Here is a 27037-nt window from a genome sequence, read left to right as displayed (position 1 = left end):
GAAAATCCTATGGGGAAGGTATTGTTTCTACCCCCCTTTAGAGATAAAGAACTGAAGTTGAGAGTAACTTGCCCAAGGACACCTGATGAATAAGTGGCAGAGGAGGGACTCTTAGTTACCATGCGATACAACAATAATAAACAGTAGCAATGACAATTAACGGTCATTGAGCTTTTATCATGTGCCAGGTACCGGTCCAGGAGCGGGACAGGGATGGTTTCATTTAATCCTCACATCAATTCTATGAAGTAGATACTATTCCGAAGCCCATTTTACAAATGCATAGATTGAGAGGAAAACGTGTTAAGTGACTCACCAAAGGTTGCGTGCGTGGTAAACCGACAGCCAGAACTTAGGACCTGATGGACTGAATTTAGAGCCGGAACCCATCCCATGCTGTCTCTTTAAAATGAAATAATAAAATATGCAGATAAAGGGCTTAGCCCAGTGCCTGGCGCACAGCAATCTTGAATATATTATCATTGTCGTTGTTACCACTATTTTAATGATAGTCAATATTTTAATATTGGTCTGCTCTGCAAGGCATCTCTTGGCTCGTCTGTAGGATATGAACTCCAAGCACAGATCTGAGTGGACAGAAGCCCATATTCCTTGAGTCATTTGATCTTTGCTTATCTTAACTGCCTTCTGCAAATGTCGATAACAAGGTCCCCATCCCAACCTCGATTTGTCATCGCCCCAAGTTTTCTCTTCCAGCAGTCCTTCAACTAAAATGATCCTGAAAATTGCCTTTTCTTTTTATAGCAGCTCTGTATTAGTTTTCTATTGCTGTATAAAAGATTATCTCAAATTTAGTGGATTGAAACAATACACTTTTATTACCTCACAGTTTCTGTAGGCCAGGAGTCCAGGCACGGCTGAGCTTGGTCTTCTGCTCAGGGTCTTACAAGGCTGCCATCAAGGTATTGGCAGGGCTGCATTCCTTCTGGAGCTCAGAGTCCTCTTCAGAGCTCATGTGGTTGTTGGCAGAATTCAGTTCCTTGTGGTTGTAGGACTGTGGGCCCCTGGCTTCTGGATGGTTATTGGCTGGAACCCACCCCCCAAGTCCTAGAGGCCCCCCACAGTTCTCAGTCACATGGCTCTCTTCATGGGAAGCCCACATCAGAGCAGTTTGCTTCTTCGAGGCCAGCAGAAGAATCTCTCCCCCAGTCTGCGAAGATGGAGTCTTACCGAACAAAACAATTGAGGGAATGAGATCCCATCCATCACCTTTGTCATATTCTATTGGTTAGAGGAAATTACACAAGTTGGGTCATTGAAGCTCATACTGGGGTGTGTCCACAAGTTTCCTGGCTTCAAATTTAATTCTTCCCCCACCTCAACTTCCTTTTCTTCCCCAAAGAGTACCAGGTCCCATTTCATCTTCATTTTCACATCCACACAAAGCACTTTCTTACTGTGTCTATAAAGTTCTAAAATTCATTCTTTTTTCCACATTTATAGAATAGTAGGAGTCCGAGCCTAGACCTCTCGTTTTCTTTCCATTTCACCCAGGACTATAGTTTATTCTTTTTTGTGTGTGTGTGGTACGCAGGCCTCTCACTGTTGTGGCCTCTCCCATTGCGGAGCACAGGCTCCGGACGCGCAGGCTCAGCAGCCATGGCTCACGGGCCCAGCCGCTCTGCGGCATGTGGGATCCTCCCGGACCGGGGCACGAACCCGTATCCCCTGCATCGGCAGGCAGACTCTCAACCACTGCGCCACCAAGGAAGCCCTATAGTTTATTCATTTTTAACAGCTTATTAATATGTAATTTACATACCATAACATTCAAAGTGTACCACTGGGTATATATTTAGAGAATTAGGCAACCATCCCCATGATATAATTTTAGATCTTTTTTCATCACCCCAGAAAGAAACTGCATACCTTTAGCAGTCACCCCGCGCCATTTCCCCTGTTCCCCTCAGCCCTTGGCAACAACAAATCTGTTTTCCGTCTCTATAGATTCATCTGTCCTGGACATTTCATATGAATGGAACCATACAATATGAGGTCCGTTGTGACTGGCTTTTTTCACTGAGCATAATGTTTCTGAGGTTCATGTGTGTTACAGTATAAACAATATTATTATGGCTATATAGGAAGTTCAGAGTGTTGTAGACAAAACAGCCAGGAAATGAAGGAGTTTAACTTACAAAAATAGGGTTAGGGCTTCCCTGGTGGCGCAGTGGTTGGGAGTCCGCCTGCCGATGCAGGGGACACGGGTTCGTGCCCCGGTCCGGGAAGATCCCGCGTGCCGCAGAGCCGCTAGGCTCGTGAGCCATGGGCGCTGAGCCTGCGCGTCCGGAGCCTGTGCTCCGCGGCGGGAGAGGCCACAACAGTGAGAGGCCCGCGTACCACAAAAAAAAAAAAAAAAAAAAAAAAATAGGGTTAGAAATAAGCATCTTCACTCATTTTTCCACCTCTCAATTTTTTTATAAGAACTTATTATACATAAGTCCCTGGAGAGAAGAAAAGATAAATATGATTCAGCCAATGGCCCTTAAGAAGCTCAGGCTGATAAAGAAACCAGGCAATTCACAGGTATAGAGAACAAACTAGTGGTTACTAGTGGGGAGAGGAAGTAGGAGAGAAGAAGTATAGGGGGAGGGGAGTAAGAGGTACAAACTTTTATGTATAAAATAAGCTGCAAGGATATATTGTACAACATGGGGAATATAGCCAATATTTCATAATAACTATAAATAGAGTATAACCTTTAAAAATTGTGAATCACTAATTGCACACCTGTAACTTATATAATATTGTATAGCAACTATACTTCAATTAAAAACAAACAAACAAAAAAGCAACCAGGCAAAAACACAACTGATACACTATAGTTTTGCCAGGTTATTCAGCACCCATAAACATCAGAGAAGAGGAAATGCAGAGTGAATTTTCAACTCACTGGGATAAAACAGAAGCCAAAACTAATCTAACATGTGAATTGTTTTTTAGAAAAAAAGATAATGTTAACCAATAGTCTTCACTTTTAGTTATACGGAGCTTGATGATTTTTTTAATGGGGAGTTTTGGCTTTTGTTTGTTTGTTTGTGTTTGAGAGCTGTCACGTGTGGACCCGGCAGAGAGCTGGGGGGAGGGGCAGGTTTTCCCCAGGGGCTGGGGTTCCCTGTCCTGACAGCAGCCCCAGGAATCCCGCAATCCGTTCTGTAGCGATCAGCCCATGGATGTGTGCTCCAAGCCTGGAGGATTTTCGCTGCGACTTCGCAATTTTTCTTTTACCCAGAGGTCAGCATTTGACTATGGAAAACAGTTCTGACTCAGACAAGCGAGGAATGATGAGCCTAAAGGGTTCTGTCAGCAGGAACTAACCTACATGTGGGAACTCTGGATGCTTCAGAAAAGGGCAAGTTCAAGAATCCTTGAAACTAAGAGGTGTCTGTCACATCAGCTGAAGAAAACAGTAAAATAATGAAACATTTACCACAAAAGGAATACTCATAGCGTTTTCAAACATTCCTCTGGGATAAGCAAGATTCTTGCTTAAGATTTTCAGACGGGGCCTCACGATTTCAAGCTCCGGTCATGGAGCAAGGCCAGGGGCTCGGCTGTGGGACCAGCCCCTCCCATGGCCAGCAGCCCAGCCCAGGCCTCCATCATCAGCCCCGGCTACCTTGGAGCTGGGGGGTTCTGGGATCAGGCCTACAGTGGCCTCAGGAAGATTCTTCACCCCTCAGCCCCTCTCCCACCTGGCTCGCTGCTCTGAAATTCCACCCTTAGACATTTAGATCTTTGCTCCAACGCAAATACTCCTGGGAGAAGCAGCACATTGTTTATCAGCCATTTACACCTCAGTGCAAATGTGTTTATCAGAGCTTTTGCCAGCAAGTGTTTTTAGAGGAGAGAAAGTGAAAGAAACTCAGAGGAAAAAACATGCTTGAGGATGAAGAGAAAGTAACCGAAAGTCACAAAAGGACAGAAAAGGAACACAAGGGGCACCGAAAATGAATAAACTCCGCCTCTTCCCAGGAGTGGTGCCTACGTGAGAGGATGAACAGCTGACTCAGACTTGTTGGGATCTGATGGGAGTCGGGGGAACTCACGCTGTGCCCCTGGCTATGGGGGGGGGGGGCGGGTGGTGGCTCAGGACCTGACCCCTGGTTTGGACGCCCAGCCTGTCTTCTCTCCAAGCGGCGACACGCTCAAGGAACAACGGCACGTTGAGCTCACCAGCGCTGCCCAAACAAAGCAGGAGGAAGCCAACACCTGTCCTTCCAATCACCGAGAGAGCTTCATTCCTCCTTAGAGCACCGCCAAGAGCCTGGAGTCTACTTAATCACACACAGACCTTCTGCACTGAAAGAAAGTGGACGGTGTTTGTCTAACAGAACGTGACCTCAAGCCCTGTGAGGGGAAGCCCCACCCGGTACTCACGCCGCGCTGCGTCTCAGACCTGTCAACAAGGTGGACCCCAGACCCGCGAGAGGCTTGCTTGTTTATGTGACATGATGATTTCACAACACTCACAAGGGATTAAAACTCAGAGCAGTCCAGTTCTACTGCAGGTCAGGGACCCCGATGAGAAGCTGTTTCAGAATTAATTAAATTGCACTCAAAAAAATCTGCTTGGCTTCCTATAGCTAGTATTATTCCAGAAAACCATAATTCATAGTCAAGCCTCTTTTTTTTTAATGTTTTTTAAAATTTTTACTGGAGTATCATTGTTTTAGTTTCAGGTGTACAGCAAAGTGAAACAGTTATACCATAACCAAACCTCTTTGATGAGCCTGAATTTCCCAAACTTATAGTCAGTTTAGGTTACTGGGAACAAACCCACAGAGTTGGACTGTCTCTGTGTGCAGACCAGACCTGGGATATCGATGAATAATGGTGAGACAAGGGACACATTTAACATCAGCTCTAGATACGTATATATCCACATCTTCATTTTTAAGATGTATGCATTTAGAAAGTTCTTTTTCAAAAAAGATATGAATTGCTATCCTCAAAGAACTGGAGAGATTTACACAGAATGCTCCCCAAGTGATTTCATCTGCTAAAAACACAGTTTAAAAGCCTGGAAGAGGAAGATCCAACTCTCTTTAATTTGCCAAACCCCCACGTCTCATTCTAGGGAATTTCATTCTTCTGGACTTTAAGAAAGAAAACGCCTGCCTCAGGAACGACAGTGTTAACAGATCCTCCTTGCAAGTGAATGTCTAATGAACTGTAAAACCCATCATAAAACACTTCATATGGCTTTAGTTACTCCACAAGCCAAACTATGCCTGAGGTATACAAAAGTATACCTTGCTCATCTTTTCAGATGCCTTAGAAACCTCTTTTGAGAGTACTCCTTTTTCCCCAACCCAACGTTTTTGTTATTCTTTCTGACCTTTCTTTTTGGTTAAAAAGATTGGAGAATCTAACTGTCTCTCTCTTCCTAGAGAACGTTGGCTCTGAAATGTTTTTTAAAGTGTGTTTGTGGCATCTGAACGTTCCCTACTCCCCGCACTCAAGTTCTAAAGTTTGAAAGAATACATCATTCCTAGTTTGATGTATATCCAAAACCGAGAACACAATGCAAGGGAGTGTTTGCCATATTTCACTCCACAGTGGAGTCACAGTTTTTCCTTAGACATGGTTTTAGCATAAAGTAAATAGTATTTCCAGGATTGCTGCCAAATGCAACAATACAAATAATGATGACCAAAAACAGCAAAATGTGAGTGGACCAGAAGTGGTGACGTTTCATAAGGAAATCCCAGATATGTTCTAAAGATACGTTGGTTTTACGTGAAGATTAATTAATTAAACCAGGTTAGCAAAGTCCCAACATATAGAACTGTACTAGGAGAGAATTCAGTAGAAACTCAACAAAGACACCAATACTGATTCAACGCTTCTTAGCAGAAATGATGAGTTGTATCTCAACAATCAGCGATTCTGAAAATGAATCTCAGAATAGTCTGTCTCGTTTGTTTGTTTAGGGGTTGGTTTTTGTTGTTGTTTGTTTGTTTTTAGTATTGGTTTAATAATCAATAGTGACTGTTCTCCAGACTCTCTAAGTTGCTCCATTTCCAGATTACAAGGATTTCTAGCAAATCATCATCACAGCGGCATCAAATTATTCATAAAACAGCCATATGAGTTTGCCTCCTTAATATTCTTCAACTGAGTGTGGTGTGGAGCAAAGAACTAACATTTATTCCGTACAGGAATTTTGCTAGGCTGTTCCAACATTTTCTCATGTAATCCTCACAGCACCACTATGAGATAGGTACTAGTGTCTCTATTTTACAGATAAAGAGATTTAAGTTCTGCAAAGTAGACTATTCAAGTTCAAATACACTGTAGGTTTCAGAAGTAGAAAGCAAACAAGTAGGGGCTTTGGAAGAGCGTTGTTCTATATCCTCCTCTACACCATTCAAGCAACTCAAGTTTAGTTTGACCGCTTTGGACGAGCGGGCTTCAGACAGCCGCGCTTCTTTGGGACCGAGGCACGCGCGTTACAGCTTCACTGGTGTGGTTGGTGCTTTACCAAAATGATGGGAGAAAAAATATTACACAGTACTATAATATGGTATAAAGTCACCAAATCAAAATGATTCTTTCTCACTTGTCTTTTTTTTTAATTGAGGTAAAAATTATTTTTTTTAATTTTTATGTTATGTAACATAACGTAAAATTGACCATTTTAAAGTGTACAATTCAGCAGCTTCTAGTACATTCACAGCACTGTGCAAACAGCACTTCTCTTTAACCCTTCAGACTAAGTCAAGGGGTAAGTCTGTTTGGTGCTGCTATATCTTTAACAACTCTAATATTTTATGATCTCTCTTTAAAAAAAGAAAAGGGAAAGCAAACAGAGTCTTTGGTATATAAACATGCAATTAGAATTTGATAACCTAAATTTGGTGTTTTATTTGTATTTATTTTTTATTTATCCTGAATTTCTATTTACGTAGTAACAAAATTTCCTTATTAAGTAAATATTTTCAGTGAAATGGTGAGCTGATTTAAAGAAAAATTTTAGGTAAATAGTTAGCATTAGTGGTACATACATATGGCAAAAATCACGAAAGAGGTACCTCTGCTCGTCTGGCGGTTGGATGGAAAGTGATAAGGAGGACAGGTGATGGGGATTTAGAAGGAGCTGGCTGGGGACGTCCCTCCTGGCGGCCCAGTGGTTAGGACTCCGAGCTTCTACTGCAGGGGGCACGGGTTCAATCCCTGATTGGGGAGCTAGGATCCCGCATGCCATGTGGCATGGCCAAAAAAAAAAGGGAGGCGGCTGGAGCAGGATGAAATAACCTGTCAGAACGTCGTAGGGATAAGGGGCTTGGATTCAGGAAGGTAGAGTCTCATTATAGATTCTAGAATGTAGGCTGGGCCTGAGTCTTCTTTCCTGCAAGTCCACTGGTCCAGCCTGACTTCTACCCTGGTTCTGAAGGCGTGGAGATCCTGGCATTGTCTCCACTGTCTGAATTACAGAAAAATACCCCACCTCAGAGCAGAAGCAGATCCCCTCTCAGGCTGGGCAGGCAAACGAAAGGCAGCCACCCACGAGGGCTGCCTGTGAAAGGGAAGGGAGCTCGGAGATGAGCTGAAAGAGTGGGCCACGCAGCCCAACAATGGCGGTAACACAAGCAGACTTTTCAGTCTCTCAGATAACTGTTAAGGAAGGAGGGAAGGAAGAGAGGCAAGGCCAGGGACTACAGAGCAGTTGTCCATTTGCCTTCAGGCTGTTTTCCATGAAGGCTGGGGTTAGAGCGGGGTGGGCTTGACCCGGGTAAGGTGTCGTCTTCCCTTCCACAGATCTGCTCGCTGGGCCCGCTGGTGCAAGAAACTGAGTGTGTGCCGCAAGGGTGAAGCTCTGCTGCTGGGAGATGCTTCTCCGCCTACAAATCTGTTTCTAATGATTCACCATTTGTAAATGGAACTCCCATCCCAGGCTCTTTGTTAGTAAGAGGTTATCGAGAAGAAAAAGGGGGCACCCATCTGGAGATTAAAATCCCTGATGCCGAACAGATCGTCAGGAAGATTTCCAGCCCCCTAGATGTGAACACAATGTACACACACACACACACACACACACACACACACACACACACCAGAGCTGCCTTAGCCAGAATATTCATGTATTCTAGGTGCCCCACGTATGCTGGACTATCTACTATATGAAAGACAAGGTCCCTCCTTTTAAATCACAAACACATGTGAAAGAAACAATACATTAAGCCACAGTCCTATACAAATTGGTCTAACACCATGTAAGGTGACGCCACCCCCTAACATCTAGGAGAGATCAGATAAACGGGAAAAAGAGTTAGATCCCTAGAAACTGCATTAGCTTCCACTCACTGCCATGTTTCTGTTTTCCTTCCTGCAAAATTTGTCCCAAGGGCTGGTCATTGTCCCCTGTACACATCTTCGTGCTCACCCCCACTTGGCAAGGTCACCAGTGACCTCACATTGTCCAGCCCAATGGCCACTTTCCCATCTTTCCTCCTCCTTGGTTCTTGGCAGTCAGACCCAGTTGAGGGCTCTAACTTGAAAAGCTCTCTTATCTTGGCTTCTGTAACATTAAGCTCTTCTGATTTTCATCCAACCTCACTGGCCACTCCTTCCCAATCTCCTTCCCCTCTGTGCTACTTTCTAGAAGTGGGAGAACACCAGGGTCACGGATCTTTTCTCCATCGACAGCCTTTCCCAGGGTGACGGCATCTAGTCCAGGGGTGCTGAAGACCACCTGTAGGCTGCCAATTCCTAATTTATATCTCAGTCCTGACCCCTCTCCAGAGTTCTGAACTCAAATACCCAACTATCTCCTTGATCGCTCTTATTGTGTGTCGAATAAAGTACTTGGAATAAAGTACTATACAAACCTTTAACTGTGGTCTAAAGGCCATGCCTGACCTGGCACTGCCACCCTCTCTTGGGTCCCAGTTCTAGCCATAACATAAGCCAAACAGCTAACCTGAGCCTCTGAATTTTGAGGCTTAGTTCTTGCTGAGACAAATGGATATCGAGAGCCACAATTTAAGGTAACTCATCTTTCCTAGTGGTCTCTCCCTTTTAACTCATCTTAGACTTAACCTAACTATTTTTGCTTGGCTATACACAATATTTTATCTGGACTCTTAAGATACATGATATCTTAGCCAATATCATGGGAAACAGCCTACATGAATCAATCATCAATAGCACAGCCACGAGGGGAACAAATTCAAATAGGGAACTGTCCCTTGTTCTTAAGGAGTGGATTTGAAGATTCTCAAATTTGGGGGGAATTAAATCAAACAAGGGTAGGCCACATATCCCAGTAAGGACATTTTTACTTTCTCCTCTCTCTTCCTGGTTTAATCTCATTGACCCGTGAGCTTAGTGTGATCTGCATCTCATAATTGTTTGACTTAAGTAATTAATGGAAATTACCAGGCCATAAAAACAAGGAACAAAGGTACATTCAAGAACATCATGGGATTTTATGAATAAGATGAAAAAATGTTAACCCTAACCCCACTCCAAGGAAAGGTATGAAGACATTAAAGCAAACCCATGAAAATAAATGTGTTGAATCTTACATGGTTCCCATTTCATCATTTTTCTTCAGTAAAATTAAATTATCAGATTACATCCAGTTAGACACATTTAGGAGTGGAAAGCAGATAAAACAGACCAGTTGAGGAGAGCAGATGTGTATAAATAGAACAACTATATAGCAACCTTAAAGCAATCTTCAATTCACTTACAGTAATTTGGTACATGCAGACCATGGTCAGAAATATTATGTATAAAAGACAGATCACTGTGGGATGGGGTGAGAGCAGGGAGTCTTCAGGATTCTGAAGGGAAGGGATCATGTGGCTTAAGGGAGAGGAGGCGAGGAGCTTCTCCAAGGAAGGTAAAGCATAAACAAAGACATGAAGATGGAAAAATACGAGTAAAAGAGAGAAGAGAGCACGAGGAAAATGAACTTACTGGAGTAGGATGTGTTTAGTGAGATACTCTGTGAGAGAAAATGTAAAAATATGATTTACTGAGCAAGGCTTATTGTTAGCAGGTTAAAGAGTCCAGACTTGAATTAATTAGCGTAAGATCTTCATCAGGGGAGAGAGATGCTGAAAGCAATGCTGAGTCTGGCGGCAGCCTGTGGGATAGACAAAGTGAAAAAATGAAAAAACTGGTTAAGAGGCTGCTTCAGTCATTTATATGGGTCTTGATAGGGACTTGGCTTTGAGAGGTGGCAGCTGAAACTGACACCCAGGGACAAATCCAAGAGATTCTGAAGTCTCTTGGAGAGGTGCTTGTGAATGACTGTACACAAGACGTGGAGGAGAGGAAGGAGTGAGTGGAACCCTGGACGGGGCAGCGGTGGTGGCACAGAGCAGAAGGAATTGTTGACGTATACAATGCATCTTTCAGATTAAATTTTGTAACACTTATTACTGAGTTAGTCATCGTGGACCCTTTCTTTTTAATTTCTAATTCTAAGACACATGGTTAAAATTAAGATTAATATTCTTGTTGGCTTTAGTTTCCTATAACTTTAAAATTTACAAAGTGTCTGTGGGGGTGGGGGGTGGGGGGGGCAGGGAGCACACACATCAACATAGTATATACTCTCCAGATCATGTTTTAATCTATAACAGGATAGCAGGGCAGCGCTACATGTAATCAAAACATATTTTACTAGGAGAGGCAATCAGCACTCAAAACCAAAATGGTTCTTGAACAAGTATCACTGGTATAAGACAGCTAACTGACCTTTTAAGTATCGTGTAAACCTGACTTTTTCTGCTCTTTTTTATAGTTACTTCTGTAGCAAGTTGAAAGTGGTGCAACTAATGCCAAAATCTAAAGAGAAATAGACCCTCCGCCCAAAGTAAGGTAGACACTGGGAAAGATGTTAAAAACCTGGTGAAAAGCAAAGCATGCAAATTTCGGGAGAAAGAAATGTTCATATGTGAAATGAATGTAAACACAGAGATCTGCCAGGAGGAACGGCGAAAGGCAGGGAACGAGCAAAACCTCCCACCAGTGAGCGGAGGATTTAGGAGAGAGAAAGTTGGTAAACAGAAGATTCAAAAAGTAGAAAACGAAATCTTTACCAGAAACTTTAGCCTTTGACAGTGTCAAGAGTAGAATCTCTTCTCAGATTCCTGAACCTTCAGTGCCAGAGCAAAGGTGGCATCATTCATGGTGCCGTGGAGGGTAAAAGAGAGCCAATGGGAACAGAAATAAGTTCTTCAATAAAAGAAGCATGTTCAGGATCTCTGCCATAGTATCCCCAAAGGCAGGGCTGTAGAATTAAATAGTTCCTAACCTGCAATCCCACTTCTGGGTGTATATCCAAAGGAAATGGAAACAGGATCTCGAAGAGATATCTGCACTCCCATGTTCATTGCAGCATAATTCACAATAGCCAAGATATGGAAACCACCAAAGTGTCTGTCAACATATGAATGGATAAAGAAGATGTGAGATATATGTGAATATTATTCAGCCATGAGAAACAAGGAAATCCTGTCATTGATGACAACATGGATGGACCTTGAGGGCATTACACTGAGTGAAATAAGTCAGACAGAGAAAGACAAATACTGTATGATTTCACTTATACGTGGAATCGAAAAAAGCCAAACTCATAGAAACAGAGAGTAGTGTGTTGGTTACCAGGGGCTGAGGTGTGGGTGAGAGTGGAGGAAAGGTGGAGATGTTGGTCAAAGGGTACAAACTTCCAACTAAAAGATGAAGAAGTTCTGGGGATCTAATGTACAGCATGGTGACTACAGTTAATGACAGTGTACTATATCCTTGAAAGTTGCGAAAAGAGTAGATCTTGGATGTTCTCACCACAAAAACGAACTGGTAATTATGCGATGTGATGGAGGTGTTAGCTAACACCATGGTAGTAATCACTTTGCAATATCTAAGTGCATCAAATCAACACATTGTACACCTTAAACTTACACAATATTACATGTCAGTTATATCTCAACAAAGCCAGAAAATAAAATAAAATAAAATAAATAGCTCTCCAAATTTAGATGCCATAGGTGAGATGATAGAAGGGAGAGAAGTTGGGAATTTATTTGAAATTAAGGTATATATCAGGAATTTCTAATTTATCTCCAATATCTAATCCTCCCTTGTTGCTCAGTAACAGAATTCCCACATGTCAGCAGGGCACAGGGCTGCCTAAGTTAAAGACTATATTTCCCAGCCTCCCTTGTAGCTGAGGTGGATCCATGAGACTGAGTTTTGGTCAATGGATATGCAGAAGTATTTGTGCAACTTCAGGAAATGCCTTTAAAAGAAGGGAGCATGGCTTGTTCTTGTGCCTTTTTCATTCTTGGTCACTGAGATATAAGTGCGATGGCTGAGACTGGAGAAGACGTCTCAGGCCTTGGGGTGAAGGCCACACACAATAAGGAGCCGGGGTCCCTGATGATAACAGAACCGCCATACCAACCACGGAGAATGTTTCCTTGACAGTGAGATAAACTTCCGTCCTGGTGAGTCCCTGATAATGACCTGACTAATTAAGTTATCCTGAGAGTAACTAGAACTTACAGAGGCAGGACAGGCTCAATCCAAAACAAGCTGGTATGAGGCTTCTAGCGCTAGAAAGCTGACAGGGTCCTTTCGAAAGAAATATTCGGGTAAATCTGATCCGTGTAAACAAACACGAGTTTTAGCTTGAGACTGAGAAAAAAAGGAAAATAAGGTCACAGAACCACCTAGTTAGACAGGTGACAGGGTCGGGGTTGGCGAAGATGAAGCGGACATACATAGGTACCTTCTGTGCTTAGAAACATGCGAAATATTTAAAAAGGATTCGGCTCTTGAGCTGAAAATGCGGGGCTTTACACGGTAATCATTAGTAAAAGAAAAATCAGCAATGCACCAAGAGCTTTCCATTACAAACATGAGAGAGGGGGAAGCGTGTTTCCAGAAAAGAGGTACCTTGTGTGTGAGGCACAGAATCAACCACAACCTTGGAAAAGTCTTGCAGAGCTAAGAGAGAATTTCATGGTTAAATCATGACTATGGGGCGACAGAGTTTACTATAAGCCAGAATCTGTGAGATGAAACTAAAAACGTTAAATGAAAGTGTAGAAACCACCAGATCAGGAGAGGCAGAAAAATGGTGGATCTCGTGTTATCATACAAGCTGACGAAACACTGCTGGGGATCAAACGAAGGATGGCTCTTTAGAATTCACAGACAAAGGGAATATCATGTCTTGGCTTTGAGTGCCAGATAAGAACTTACATAGGGAGTATTTTAACAGGAACCACTATGTAATAGTAGTTACAACACGGTTTAGTTCCACATTCTGGCAGAAAACTCAACAAAATCCATTATGTAGTCACCCATCTTTAAAAAGGGAACTGTGCCCAACCCACAAGCAGTAAGTGGGAAAGGTTAAAAGGAATCACATAAGGAGAAATTAATTGAGAAAGCCAGGTTATTGCTTAAACATTACTAGAAGCCCAAGAAAAGCATTTGCCAGGAATTTTTTAAAATTTATTTTAAAAAAAATCTGTATAACCACTAACTGTTAAAAACAAACAAACAAACACCTCTATTTTAGGAGGGGTATCTTTTTTTTTTCATGTAAAGATTGACCAAATGAGAGGGACAGAGAGACATAGAGTTTGAGGAGCAGGTGTAAACCAAAAATTGGGCGGCAAAAAGGATGTAAAGCCTGGTCAGGAGCTTCAAACATGGGGGTAAGAGAATATGACAGCCTGGCTGGGAGTCTGTGGGACCCCTTTCAATCATGGTGCAAAATAATGGATTCAAGATGAAAGGGGAAGACAGAGAAAGACGAATACTGTATGATGTCATTTATATGTGGAATGTAAAAAACAAAAACAAAACACAACTCCTAGAAAAAGAGATCAGATTTGTGGTTTCCAGAGGCAGAGGTTGGGGGTGGGGAATTGGAGGAGGAAGGTTCTCAAAAGGTACCAACTTCCAGTTATAAGATAAATAAGTGTAAAGAAGCTGTTGCAGTGGAGGATTCCTGGACTGAATGTCAATATTATGACATAGTGTGAGTGTGTTTTGTGTTTGGTAATTGCAATCATTGTTGCTTTTGTTGTGGTCATCCATTTACAATGCTTGGGGTCAGTTTATTTACCTCTTGTAAAAATAAAATACAGTGTGTGTGTGTTAAAAAAAAAGATAAATAAGTGGTAGGGATGCACTGCATACCGTGATGACTGTAGTTAACAATGCTTTATGATATATATGAAAGTTGCTAAGACAGTAGATCCTAAGAGTTTTCATCACAAGGAGAAATTTTTTTCTCTCTTTTTTTTTTTGCTTTTTCTTTTTAGAGTATCTACATGAGATGAAGCGTGTAATCACTTCACAATATATGTAAGTCAAACCATTATGCTGTACACTTTAAACTTACACAGTGATGTATATCAATTATATCTCAATAAAACTGAAAAAAAAAAGATGAAAGGGGAAAAGAGAGACTAAATGAAGTTTTTAGGGAAATTTTGCTTCCCAAATTCGGTTTGGAAATCCACTGATGGGAGATATTAAATGTCCAGAATGTTCTAGACATGGCTGATGGAACAAAAGTCATCACAACCAGAGAGCAGCTACTCAAGGTTCTGAAGAAGCCGTTACCCTCATCAAAGCATGACCCTCAGTAAGAGTCTGAGCCACATGAAAATCTTGAAGAACATGCAAACTAAACAGGAGTTTCGCTTACACAACAGGTTAACTAGTAGAAGACAAACCAAGCAGAAACCCTACCTATTTCTTAATGGACCAAAATGGGGGCGAATCATGCTAAGTTAACCTAATATTTTAGGAGAGAAAGAAACACGAAGACAAGGAGGATGCATGGACGTAATTTATTTAGAGCCTCGAAGCTCCTTCCATGGATGCCTGTAATAGAACAGGGCCTGTTTTGAAAAACAAAAGAAAGCAAAACAACAAAACTCGGCACTGTTTTTCATGATGAAGGAATGATGTGTGTACACATTGTATAGCAAAGTGCTGAATTCTTTCAATCTCTCTCTTCTCCGAGTCCTTCATCCTCAGGCAGCCCTTTCTCCATCCCTCTGCCACCCCTCTTGGCCCTGAGGGCTCCCCTCTTCACCCTCTCTCTCTGCAAAATCCTGGTCATGGCACACTCTGCACCTCACCGCCATCACCCGCTCAGACCCAGAAGGCTAGCGCCAGCTCAATGACATTGAAAACATTAACTACTTACAGTTCTTTGTGCTCTTAGGAAGACGCAATTCACACAGTCACTAAGATAGAAATTGTTTCGAAAAAACCTTAAAACATCGTTCTATCTTTGTGCACATGGGAAAAAATGACGATAATAACAAAAGCTAACGTTTGTTAACAGCATTTACTATTCCTGCTCTATTATATTAACTCCTTTTCTCTATCACCATCATCATCATCACCTCCCCTTTTTATTCATGAAGAAGCTAAGGTCACCCAGCTTACTTAGCAGAACACGTTTCTGATTCCTGCTCTTTAGTCTGGCTCCGGAATCCACGTTCCTAACTACTATCGCGTATGGACTCGTCTCTCCCCAGAGAGAGTCCCTTCCTGAGTTTTCTGTCTCTGCGGATGGCACCCCTGCACATCCACTAACCCCCTCTCCCTCACCCCATCCACTCGGCACACTGGGCCTGCGTGGATTCCTGTGGCAGCCTCTCCCTCCCTGTGTTTCTGCAGGAGCATGTCCATCTACTCTCTCTGTCTCTCTCTCTGTCTCTCTCTCTGTCTCTCTCTCTCTCTCTCTCTCACACACACACACACACACTCCATCTTTTCACCATATGTAGCCAGAGTGTGGGTGTCCAGCTCTTAAAGCCAGCACTACAGCTTCTTGTCTAATGAGATTAAACACACACACACACACACACACACACACACACACACACACACAAAACAACAAAGCAACAAGGAACACGAATATCCACTTTTAAAATTATTAAAGATTTTGAGTGTGTAATGGGGTGTTGTAAGACCAGATCTCAACATTTCCGAATGCCTGAGGGTGAAATCAGGGACAAGATGTACTGGAAATCTTCCAGAAATTTTCTTCCTGTGGCTCTAAAATTGGAAGTAAGAACGTGTCTCCTGGGCGGGCTCTTCTTGGTTCTGGAAGGGAGCAAGTCAACGACCTCAGGGTAGTGGCCACTCAGGGTGCATGTGGCAGTGGACACTGGAGCCTGTCCCAAGCCAGCCCTCCCAAGGATTTTAAAAGGAGAATGTTTGGAGCAGGCTAGCTTGGGGTGGCCCTGGCTTGCATGTTGGTGAGAGGAGGAGAGCACTGATCCGGTGGGGGAAGGGCAGGTCTGACAGCACTCGAACCCCTTTACCCTTCAAAGAACAATGGGGTGCCTGCAGCAGTGACCCCAATCAGAGGACCAGACACAGTGCGTCTTTGGGGACAGAACCAGCAACAACAAAGTGTTCTTGGAACACAGCAAGGGGGTTCCTCCAGCCTGGGGCACCTGTGTTCTGGGCCAGCATAAGGAGATAAGTAGAACCGAGACCCTGTGGATTACTGGCCATATAAGGGGGAGAGAGGGGCAAAGACAGAGACCAGATTACCTGCTTCTCTAGGAATACAAAATGGAGTACAAAATGTATTAATTTTCTTTAAAAAGGTGGAACGTGATCTTATTTGTCTCTTCCTATACATGAAATGGGTCATATCAAATTATATTGGTTATTATTATAATTACTTCCTTCTCCCTTTCTCCATCTATCTCTGAGACCATGGCCTAGAACTTGCACCTCCTTTGACTTTGCCTAAGTCAACTCTGTATATCACTGTGTCTGACTGCGCTCTGCCATGACCTCATCTCTTCATCAAAGGGAGCCTTACACTTCAGTGAGAAGTTCATGTTCTGGTCTGGTCCTTCAGTGTCTAGGACCACACAATGCACGTTATCTGTTTGCTCTGTATGATCTGATGGCTGGTAACTTGATTCACACTAATTAAACCCACAAAAGGCTGATTCATGAGCTCAGAGAACAATATGTTAAGTTACAGAGAAAGATAAAACTGGCCTAAAAAGCAAGGACGTACATTTGAACTGGACATTGTGTTTGGGGTAAGTCCACCCAGGAAGCCAAACAACAAAGCAAAGCATTGCCTTGTCGACAGAAAATCAAAGCAAAGGAGTTAGAATACTGTCTCATGATATTTCTAGAAAGTTCTGGTAGACTGAGAATTTGCCTTCCATGATTGCTATGCTTGAAAAACCAAGACAAGTATTTAGAATATGTCCCTCTCTCTCGAGGGTGCCAGACAATAAGTTCTCACAGCCCAACGCTCATTTTTCCCATTGTCAATGAGAGACACCCTCATTCTGTTTGTACGTGTTACTATGCTTAGAACTGCTGAACCTGCAGGTAATTTGCAGCATCATATCTTAATGGATAATTTAGATTGTGCCACGTAAGTCTAAGCATCGTATCATCGCACGAAGGGCTAAAAGGACACCTGCAATCATCTAGCTCCCCGGTTTTCGAATTGTGCGCCATGGATCCAAGGGGCTGCTGAATTAGGAAACCACAGGTGTAGGGAGGACGCTGAGCCCACAGGCTAGAGCTGACCTCCCCCATGTAAGGAGTGTGGATTCTTCAAAGAGCAGAAACCATGGATATGTTTTAATATCTAGGGACAGGATGAAGTTCACACTTTAAATACCAATCTGGAGAAAGTGACTGGAGGAAAGCAAGAGCAGAAGTAAGAAGACCACCTAGGAAGGTACAGTATTTGTCGAGGGGAGATACGATGATGTTGGGATCAGGGTAACAGCAGCAGAGCTGGAGAGAAGTGGATGGATTGGAGACGTCAACTTAAAAGCAGAATAGATAGGACTTGGCTAGTGAGGGAGCAGATGTTATCAAGGGTTCACTCACTTATTTATCCCATCCAGAAAACTTATTGAGTGCTTACAATGGGCTGGGCCCTGGGCTAGGTGCTCTTCTAGACAGCCAAGTCTCCAGCCTTCCTGGAGCTGATGCTCTAGTGGAGGGAGACAGACAATGGACAAGCATACAAGTAGGTAAAATATTAACGTGCTCTGGACTTCCCTGGTGGCACAGTGGTTAAGAATCTGCCTGCCATTGCAGGGGACACAGGTTCGAGCCCTTGTCCGCAAAGATCCCATGTGCCATGGAGCAACTAAGCCCGTGTGCCACAACTATTTAGCCTGCCTCTGGCCCCCATGTGCCACAACTACGGAAGCCCCCATGCCACAACTGCTGAAACTCGTGTGCCTAGAGCCCATGCTCCACAACAAGAGAAGCCACCGCAACGAGAAGCCTGGGCACCGCAACGAAGAGTAGCCCGCGCTCGCCGCAACTAGAGAAAGCCTGCGCACAGCAACGAAGACCCAATGCAGCCAAAAAATAAATTAAAAAATACGTGTATTAACGTGCTTGGAAAGAGCCTGGGAAATCAATTTTCAGGCTCCATGAATTGTGTCCTGTCTCTCAGGCCTCACTGTCCTGCTCCACTTCTTCTCCAACCAACCAGCTGTCCACCCTCCTGAAAATCATTTCCTATATTTTATCCAGTTTTCAGTCTGTAAGATGGAAGGGTGAATCTACCCCCTGTTAATCCCTTCATGGCCAGAGGTGGAAGTGACCTTTTCTTGCATGAATTTAATATAAGGGATAAAGGAAAGGGAAGAGTCAAAACTCACCACCAGGTTCTGACTCTAATAGTACAGTAGATGGTTGTGAAGCAAAACCACATGGCTTTGGATTTATTTTTGTCTCTTCCTCTCTTCTGTTCTTCTTCCTTTCCCTCCTTCCTTCCTCCCCTCCCTCACTCCTTCCTGCCTTCATTCTCTCCTTCCTTCCTTCTTTCCTTCTTTCTTTTTGTGTATGTGTGTTTTAAAATTTGTTTTGCCTTGAAGATTCTTGAGAGCAGACTGATGGTGGCAAGGATGGAAATCAATAGACTAGTTTTGGACACGTAGAGTTTGAGATGTCTGTAAGACATGTGAGGAAGAGTAGGCTAGACATATCCTTCAGCACCTGGGCATACGGAGATGTAGTTCACCAGGATGGAGAATCCTGTAGAAAGAGCAGACATTTGGAGGGAGATCTGGAACTCAGATGTTTGAGATGTTAAGTTTGAAATGTTTACGAGACATTCCAATAACAGTATCAAGTTCACAGTTCAATATTTACATCTGGAGCTCAGAAAAGAGCACTGGGCTACAGCTATGGATTTGAGACTCTCCAACATATACGGAGAATTTAAATCATGAGAAAGGATGAGGTTACTTCAAAAGAGAGAGACAAAAAAGGGAGAAAAAGAGAGGAGAAGAGAACCAAGGAGAGGAGGCAAGACAAGAAGGCCCGACAAAAACACACCATGAGGAACAACAGCAGTAGAAGCTGCAAAAGAAGATGAACCCTCAGAGCAAAAGAAAAGGGAGCAGCCATAGAAGAAGCGGGAAACCAGAGAGGACATTTTCAGAGGAAAAGAGTATTTCAAGAGGGAATACCAACTGGGTCAAGTGATACTGACAGGTCAAGTAAGACAAGAATTTAAAAGTATCCATTAGATTTAGTAGCTTGGAAGCCAGTTTCGGTGGGATGGAGGAAGGGATAAAGAATGAATGGGAGGTAAGTGGAGGCAGCATATGCAGACAGCTCTTCCATGGGGAATGGAAAAGTAGGGTAACAGACTTCCCTGGCGGTCCAGTGGTTAGGGCTCCGTGCTCTCACTGCTGAGGGCCCGGGTTCATCCCTGGTGGGGGAACTAAGCTCCCACAAGCTGTGCAGTGCAGCCAAAAAAAAAAGCAGGGTAATCCCGGAGAGACATGATGAGTTAGTAGAGGTTTGCTGTTTATTTTTAAGATAGAAGACACAGAGAGTGAGAGAGTGTTTGGGTGATAAAGCCAAGAGGTCAGGAATGCAGAGAGAAGGATTAACAGAAGAGCAAGTCTCCTGAGAAGGCTCCTGAAAGGTCCAGGATCCAGAACTCACTTTCTAGCAGCCCTACTACACCCTTCTGTCAGCCTTAGCAGGTCTCCCCTAACCAACGAAGATCTCTCTAAAAGCAGGGAATGCCTCCTCAATTATTTTCTGAGCCCATGTGCGACATGGCATACAATAAGTGTTTGATGTATATTTCTTCAACAAATTAATGTATACATCACACAAATGAATGGATAAGATTTATGTTGTAAAATCTGCCCTGAAAAGAGGAGCAAAGACATCTATGTATTTAATTACCTTGAGATCAGAAGACACTTTCTGTAGAATTTGGATAATGTCCCCAGAGTAGAAAATAAGCACAATAAAAACAAAATTCTTATTATTCATATTTTGGAGACAAGGAATGTGATTTTTTTCCAAATTAATCACAACTGATGAATAGCGACTTCCTGTGTCGATCCAAAGGCTTCTTCCAGCATTCTAGGGTGAAGAGTAATTGCTGTATTTCACATCTGAAATCCATCCTCATTTATCAAAAAACACTTTAGTTTGGAAGTACTACATAATTATTTCCATTATTTCCATAACATCTCTGTATGTTGACATAGTATTATTATGCCATCAATTCTCAATCATTAGGCTAGTGATAGAATCAAATCCCGGGTAATCCAAAGCAGTGAATAATAAGCTGAGTTGGAGACAGCAAGCAGGCTTGTCATCCTAATCTGGGCTCATTTGGGCTAATAGCCCATATCAACCTACAGATGACAGAGGTTCAGCTCAGAACCGTTTGGTGTGGCAAGGGGTCTGCTGGGGATTTTTAAATATCTGAGATTTATTCACAAAGTAGATCAAGAACTGGCTAAAGGATAGACCCCTCTACAGGAAGAAGGCTCTATAGTCCAAGGACATGGCAAAAGGCAAAATTAGATTCAGAGGATTTAGAACTAAGAACAAGAACTAAGAAACCACCCCGTCCTTCCTCCTCATTTTACAGATGAAAATAAAACCCAGAGTGATTCCACAACTTGCTCAAGGTCACACAGCGAGTTAATGAAACACCCTCCCGATAAGTGACTCGTGTTCCTCCCAGGCCAGTGCGCCACATCGTCTTCATCCACAAAGAGTTCTGGTTCCCTTTTGTCTTCTCCAGCAAGAAGAATTGTTTTCAAATTCTAAAGGACATTTTAAAATGTAAAGAATAGATTGAACACCAAGATAGATAAGGCATTAAGGGAAATTCAGATTTTTGAAGCTTACGCTACTCCAGACACTTTCCCAGCTGTTAACTCATTTACTCCTTTCAAGCCCCTGTGAGGTTTTATCCCCATTTACAGATGAGGAAACAGAGGCTACAAAGACTAAGTCATTTACCACAAGTCACATCATAGCAAATGATGCAGCAAGACAAGAATGAGGTCTACACTCTAGTCTGCTTCCCTTTTCACTACAACACGATTCAAGTGGGATCACACCTTCCAGCCCGGACAGATCATAATCCAAAGTACTGAAAGACTCAAAGATGTAATTATGCAATCACTGTTGGCAATCTTTGGGGGGAAGAAAACATGAAGAATAAAGAGGTGCCAGAAGACTGGAAAATAGTTTTTGATTGTGAAATTCGAGAAAGCCTAGATTCTGGGAATTACAGTTTGGTCAAAGCAAATTCTTGATGTCAAATCTTGGCAAAATTCTAGAATAAAATTACTAACTAGATGGCTTGTGAACCACTTAGAAAAGAATGCTGTGATCACGTGGAACCAACACGGGTTCACTAAGGTCAGGATGCCAAACCATCAAACATATCCACTAGGAAATGAGGTTAAGTCTGTTGGGATGTCATTGTGGTCAAATTGAAAATACGTGATTGAAATTATTGGACAGTTGGATATGTTCACAACTGGTTGCCAGTGGCCTGTCCTATGACCCTGCCTAATATAATTCCATTAAAATTTTTAGCAATATCTTTCTTTTTTCAGCTTTGAAAATTGTCAATTTTGTGGATAACTCAAAGTTCAAAGGGAGATGTTATGCAATAAAAACCAGTAATCATTTTGACAGACTGAAATGATGGTTACCCCTCAGTTTTAGATTTAAGAAGGAAAAGTATAGTTATACATGTAAGTAAAAATTAAAAATGGGTAGATGATAGCAAGATGACAGTCAGATAGATAGATAGACAGATAATAAATAGATGATAGATAGGTAGATAGATAGGGAGTCAGACAAGTTCCAAATGGAGAAAATGTGACTTGATCAAAACCTGTGGGAGAAAAGACTAAAGTTTAATTGACCACAAGCTCAGTACAAACCAGCAGTAGCACACAGATGCCCTCTTAACATAGTGGACAAGAACTTGAACTTCAACATCAGCAAAGCTGGACTCACAGTCTAAGTTCATCACTTAATAGCTGTGTGACCTTGGGCAATTTGCTTAACTTTTAAAGCCTTGGGCTCCTATTCTATCAAATGAGTATTCTACAATGTCATATTACTAGTGATAGAACTTGGTTTACAATTCAAGTCTTCTGATCCTCATCCAGTGCTTTTTCCATGGAGGGCTACCTTCAAATGGTTGAAAAAGACATTTTAGGAAAAAGGATTAGAATTATTCCATGGGATCTTAGAGGGCCAACCAACATCAGATCATTGGAGGGGCTTTATGAAGAAGCTGATTGCAGCTCAAGTCCTGGAAGAACACCGTGCCTGGCAGGCCAACATGGAACAGGCCCATGAAACAGAGCCTTCATGGCACCGTACAGAGCAAACAGGCAGCAGGTGTATGATCAACTGTCGGGAATTCTGCTGCAGTCATCCAGTGAGGATGAAAAATGGGACCAGTGGTCTATGAGGTCTCTCCAGCTCTAGGATTTCAGAGATTTCTATGATTCTGGGTTTCTATGATTTTGCAAGTGACGTGAAGAAAGGTTTTTACCAAAGAATCTATCATCATCGACTTTGCTTTATGGCAAGCCAAATTTACATGTATTTGAAGTGACAGGAAAAGAAATTCCCTTTCTCAGCATTCACCAGAGGGTGAAAGTAATAGCACAAATGATTCTGAAGTCCCCCACAATTCCAAGCGGCCCACAGAACAACCATGAGCTTCTCCCCTATTTTCTAGTAATTACTTTTTTGCCTTTCGGCAAGTTTGTGAAATATCACTGGCACTGCACACACCCCAAGTTTGCTTGTCTGCTCTGTCCGTCCCCTGCTGCAGATGCCTTAATTTCCTTGTGCTGTTTCCCATCCCATGGAAACCTGATGTAAGCAACTTCATTCTCCTTAAATCATTAACTTATTCACTCATTCATTCATTTATTAATTCAGCCAATATCTATGACTCACTACTTATAAGAAATAGTTCCCATTTGATGAACACATGTCACGTGCCTGGTGTTTTACACACTTCAGCTCAACTACTCACGTAAGCCACACTAGGAGCTTTACACCTTTTTAAGATAAGAAGATTAAAACTCACAGAATCAAATGAATCCACTCAAGATTGCACAGCTAAAAAGTGATGAAACTTTGCTGTTCTCATTCTACTACGTTCTTACAAGTCAGGCCCTGTGCTGTGAGTAAGCTGGAAAGCAGAGCTACAGTCTCTTCTATCCATCAGCTTACCCCTGGACAGTGAACATCCCATGCACACAGATGACTAACTTAGAGGTCTGTACATGATAATTACATAATACACTTTGGACAGAAACATGATTAGAATAGCCCTCCAGGGAGCAACTTGATAATATATATCAAAAGTCTTTAGAAGCTGTAATGGTTAATTTTACATGTCCACTTGACTGGGCTAAGGGATGCCCAGAGAACTGGGAAGACATTATTTCTGGGTGTGTCTGAGGGAGGAGATTAGCATTTGAATCAGCAGACTGAGTAGAGAAGATCTGCCCTCACGAATGTGGGTGGGCATCACTCAATTGGTGGAGGGCCTGAATAGCACAAATAAGGCAGAAAAAGGGCCAACTGCCTTCCTCTCTTCTTGAGCTGGGACATGGGACATCCATTTTCTCCTGTCTCCGGACCTCAAGCTCCTGGTCTTAGCCTTGGTCCCTGGGATTTACACTGTCCCTCCCCTCTCCCCTCCCCCAGCCTCCGCCCTCCCATTCTCAGGCCTTCAGCCTCATCCTGGGACTTACCCCGCCAGCTCTCCTGGTTCTCCAGCTGCTGACGACATATGGTGGCCTATCTCAGCCTCCATAATTGCATTAGCCAATTCCCATAATAAATCTCCTCTCATGTATCTACACTGGCTTTGTTCCTCTGGAGAACTAATACAGAAGTCCATATTATTTGACATTAAATGATCACTTCTGATAATTTAACTTTCCAGCTATGATGTAGTAGGTTTTAGCAGACTAATACTCCCAAAGAAAACAACTAGAAAGCTGAATATAATACAAAGGAACAACTGTTCGAGGTCGTGAAAGAGCTGCTTGGACAGCCGGGACATGAGAAGCCAAGATTCTAGAATGAAGAGAAGGTCTTTGAGGTAACCCCAACATTTTGCATGCAGCTGTTTTTCCCCCATGACATTTGTTGATTCTCAGTAGAATGGTAGAAGAAGCTGGAAAACTAGAAAAAAGACAGCTGCTAAGAAGCAGGACATCGACAGATCTTTCAGCAATCCCACAGGATTGGAAAGACAAAAATTAAAATTGGGGGAGCATGTAAAAAGGACAAACTTCCAGTTTTAAAATAAATAAATCATGGAATGGAATGTACAGCATGGTGACTATAGTGGATAACACGGTATTATATATTTGAAAGTTTCTAAGAGAGTAAATAAAAACTTCTCATCACAAGGAAAAAACCTCGTAACTGCGTGTGGTGATGGATGTTAACTAGACTTGTTGTGCTGATCATTTCACAATATATACATATATCAAGTCACTATGTTGTACAACTGAAACTAATGTTATACGTCAATTACATATCAATTTTAAAAACTTCCTCCCTGTCTTAGACCATTAGTGCTGCTCTAATAGAATACCATAGACTGGATGACTCCTAAACAGCAACCATTTATTTCTTACAGTTCTGGAGACTGGGCAGTCCAAGATCATGGCACCAGCAGGTTTGGTGTCTGGTGAGAGCCTGCTTCCTCATCTTCTCACTGTCACCTCATATGACAAAAGAGGAGAGGGATCCTTCTGGGGCCTCTTTCATAAGGACACTAATCCCATTCATGAGGAAGTGAGCCCAACATTTGACAACTACCTTTGAGGTACTTTCCAAAGTCTTAAGCTACACAGGGAAGCTATAGTATTCTCACTATGATGAAGATTAAAGAAAAAAAGATTGGCGTTTAAGACCTTCCAGGAAGAGGCTCCTCTAGTAAATACTAATGCTCTAGTAAATAGTAGGTATTAGTTGGGACATCTGGACATTCACACCATAGAAATGAGGATGAGGAGCAAACCAAACAGAAACAAGCCTTGCAGAGACTGCAGCTCAGTCTCAGAACAGTCCTACTTGAACTGCCTATTGGAAGATGGTGTAAGTCCTTTCTGGAGGAAGATTGTTTCATCCAGAATACTTCTTACATTTTTTTAATACAAAATGTCTGGCCTTTAATAAATAATTACCAGCCATGAAAAGAAACAAGACCAAAAAATAAGTAGGCAATAAAAACAGACGTACAGGTAACCCAGATATTGGAGTTATCAAACAGACTTTAAAATAATTAAAATAACTGGGATTTGTATGTTCAAGAAAATCGATGACAAAATGGAAAATTTGACTAAAAAGGGAGAAGACACACAATGGGGCAGAAGCAATGTATTAAGAGATAACACCCTAGATATTTCAAAAACTCACAAAAGTCATCAAGGAAAATTCAGAGATGCTCTAGAACCTAAGTGGGATAAACATAAAGAAAACCACAAGTTTGTATATCCTCATAAAACTGCTGGAAACAAAGACCAAAATCTTAAAAGCAGTCAGAGAAAACACAGACCCGTTACATTCAGAGGAGCAACAGACCAAAACACAGACAAAAAACAAAGGAATGATGTCTTTAAAGTGCTGAAAGAAAATAAATACCCACCGAAAACCCTATATCCACTGACTGAAGATATCCTTCAAAAATGAAGATTAATTAAGGACATTTCAGGTATATAAAGACAGCGAATTCATTGCCATCAGACTTCCATTAAAGGAAATACTATGTTGTGATGGATGTTAACTAGACTTATTGTGCTGATCATTTCACAGTGTATACAAATACCAAATCACTATGTTGTATACCTGAAACTAATACAATGCTATTTGTCAATTATATCTCAATAAAAAAAAGAAAAAGGAAATATTAATGAAAATTCTTACATAAGGAAAATAAGACCAGGTAAAAACAGAAATGCATGAATAGAAAGGGTAAATTAGTGACATTAATTTTGACAGTATCAAGAAACAATAAAAACGTTTTGTAGGGTTGGAAATGTATGTAGAATTAAAATGCATACCAGCAATAACAAAAAGAGGCAAGAAGACGAGACGGGTTACGTTATTCTTTAGGAAGCTTTGTTTAACATGAAATGGTAAGCATATAACTCAGATTAGAAGCCAATAAGTCAAGGAACGATATTGTCATCGCTAAGGTAACAACTAAAAGAATAGTAAAAGGATGTATAACAAACAAGCTAATGAAAGGAAAAGTGGAATAATAAAAAACACTTGATTAAAAGAAAATAAGACAAAAAGGAGAGAAAATGAACCATAAGACAGGTGAACATAAAGAAAGCAAATGTTAAGAAGATAGATATAAACCAAATTATCTCAGTAATTACATTAAATATAAACAGAATAAGAGCTCCAATTAAAAGACAAATATTGTCAATCTGTATAACAACCACAAGAACAACAAAACCAAAACACTATGCAGCTTACAAGATACACGCCCTAATATGAGGAGATGATTGAAAGTCCTCAATCACAGAAAGATGGAAAGTAAAACATGGGAAAACAAAAAACTATTATATCTACATTAATATCAAACAAAGTAAACTTTAAGGCAAGACACACCACTAAAGATAAAAGATATTCACAATGATAAAAACTCGAATCCATCAGGGAACTATGATAA

The sequence above is a fragment of the Grampus griseus genome, assembly GCF_964374135.1.
Source record: "Grampus griseus genome assembly, chromosome: 12".
NCBI lineage: Eukaryota > Metazoa > Chordata > Mammalia > Artiodactyla > Delphinidae > Grampus > Grampus griseus.
Note: the sequence above shows the minus strand (reverse complement) of the source record.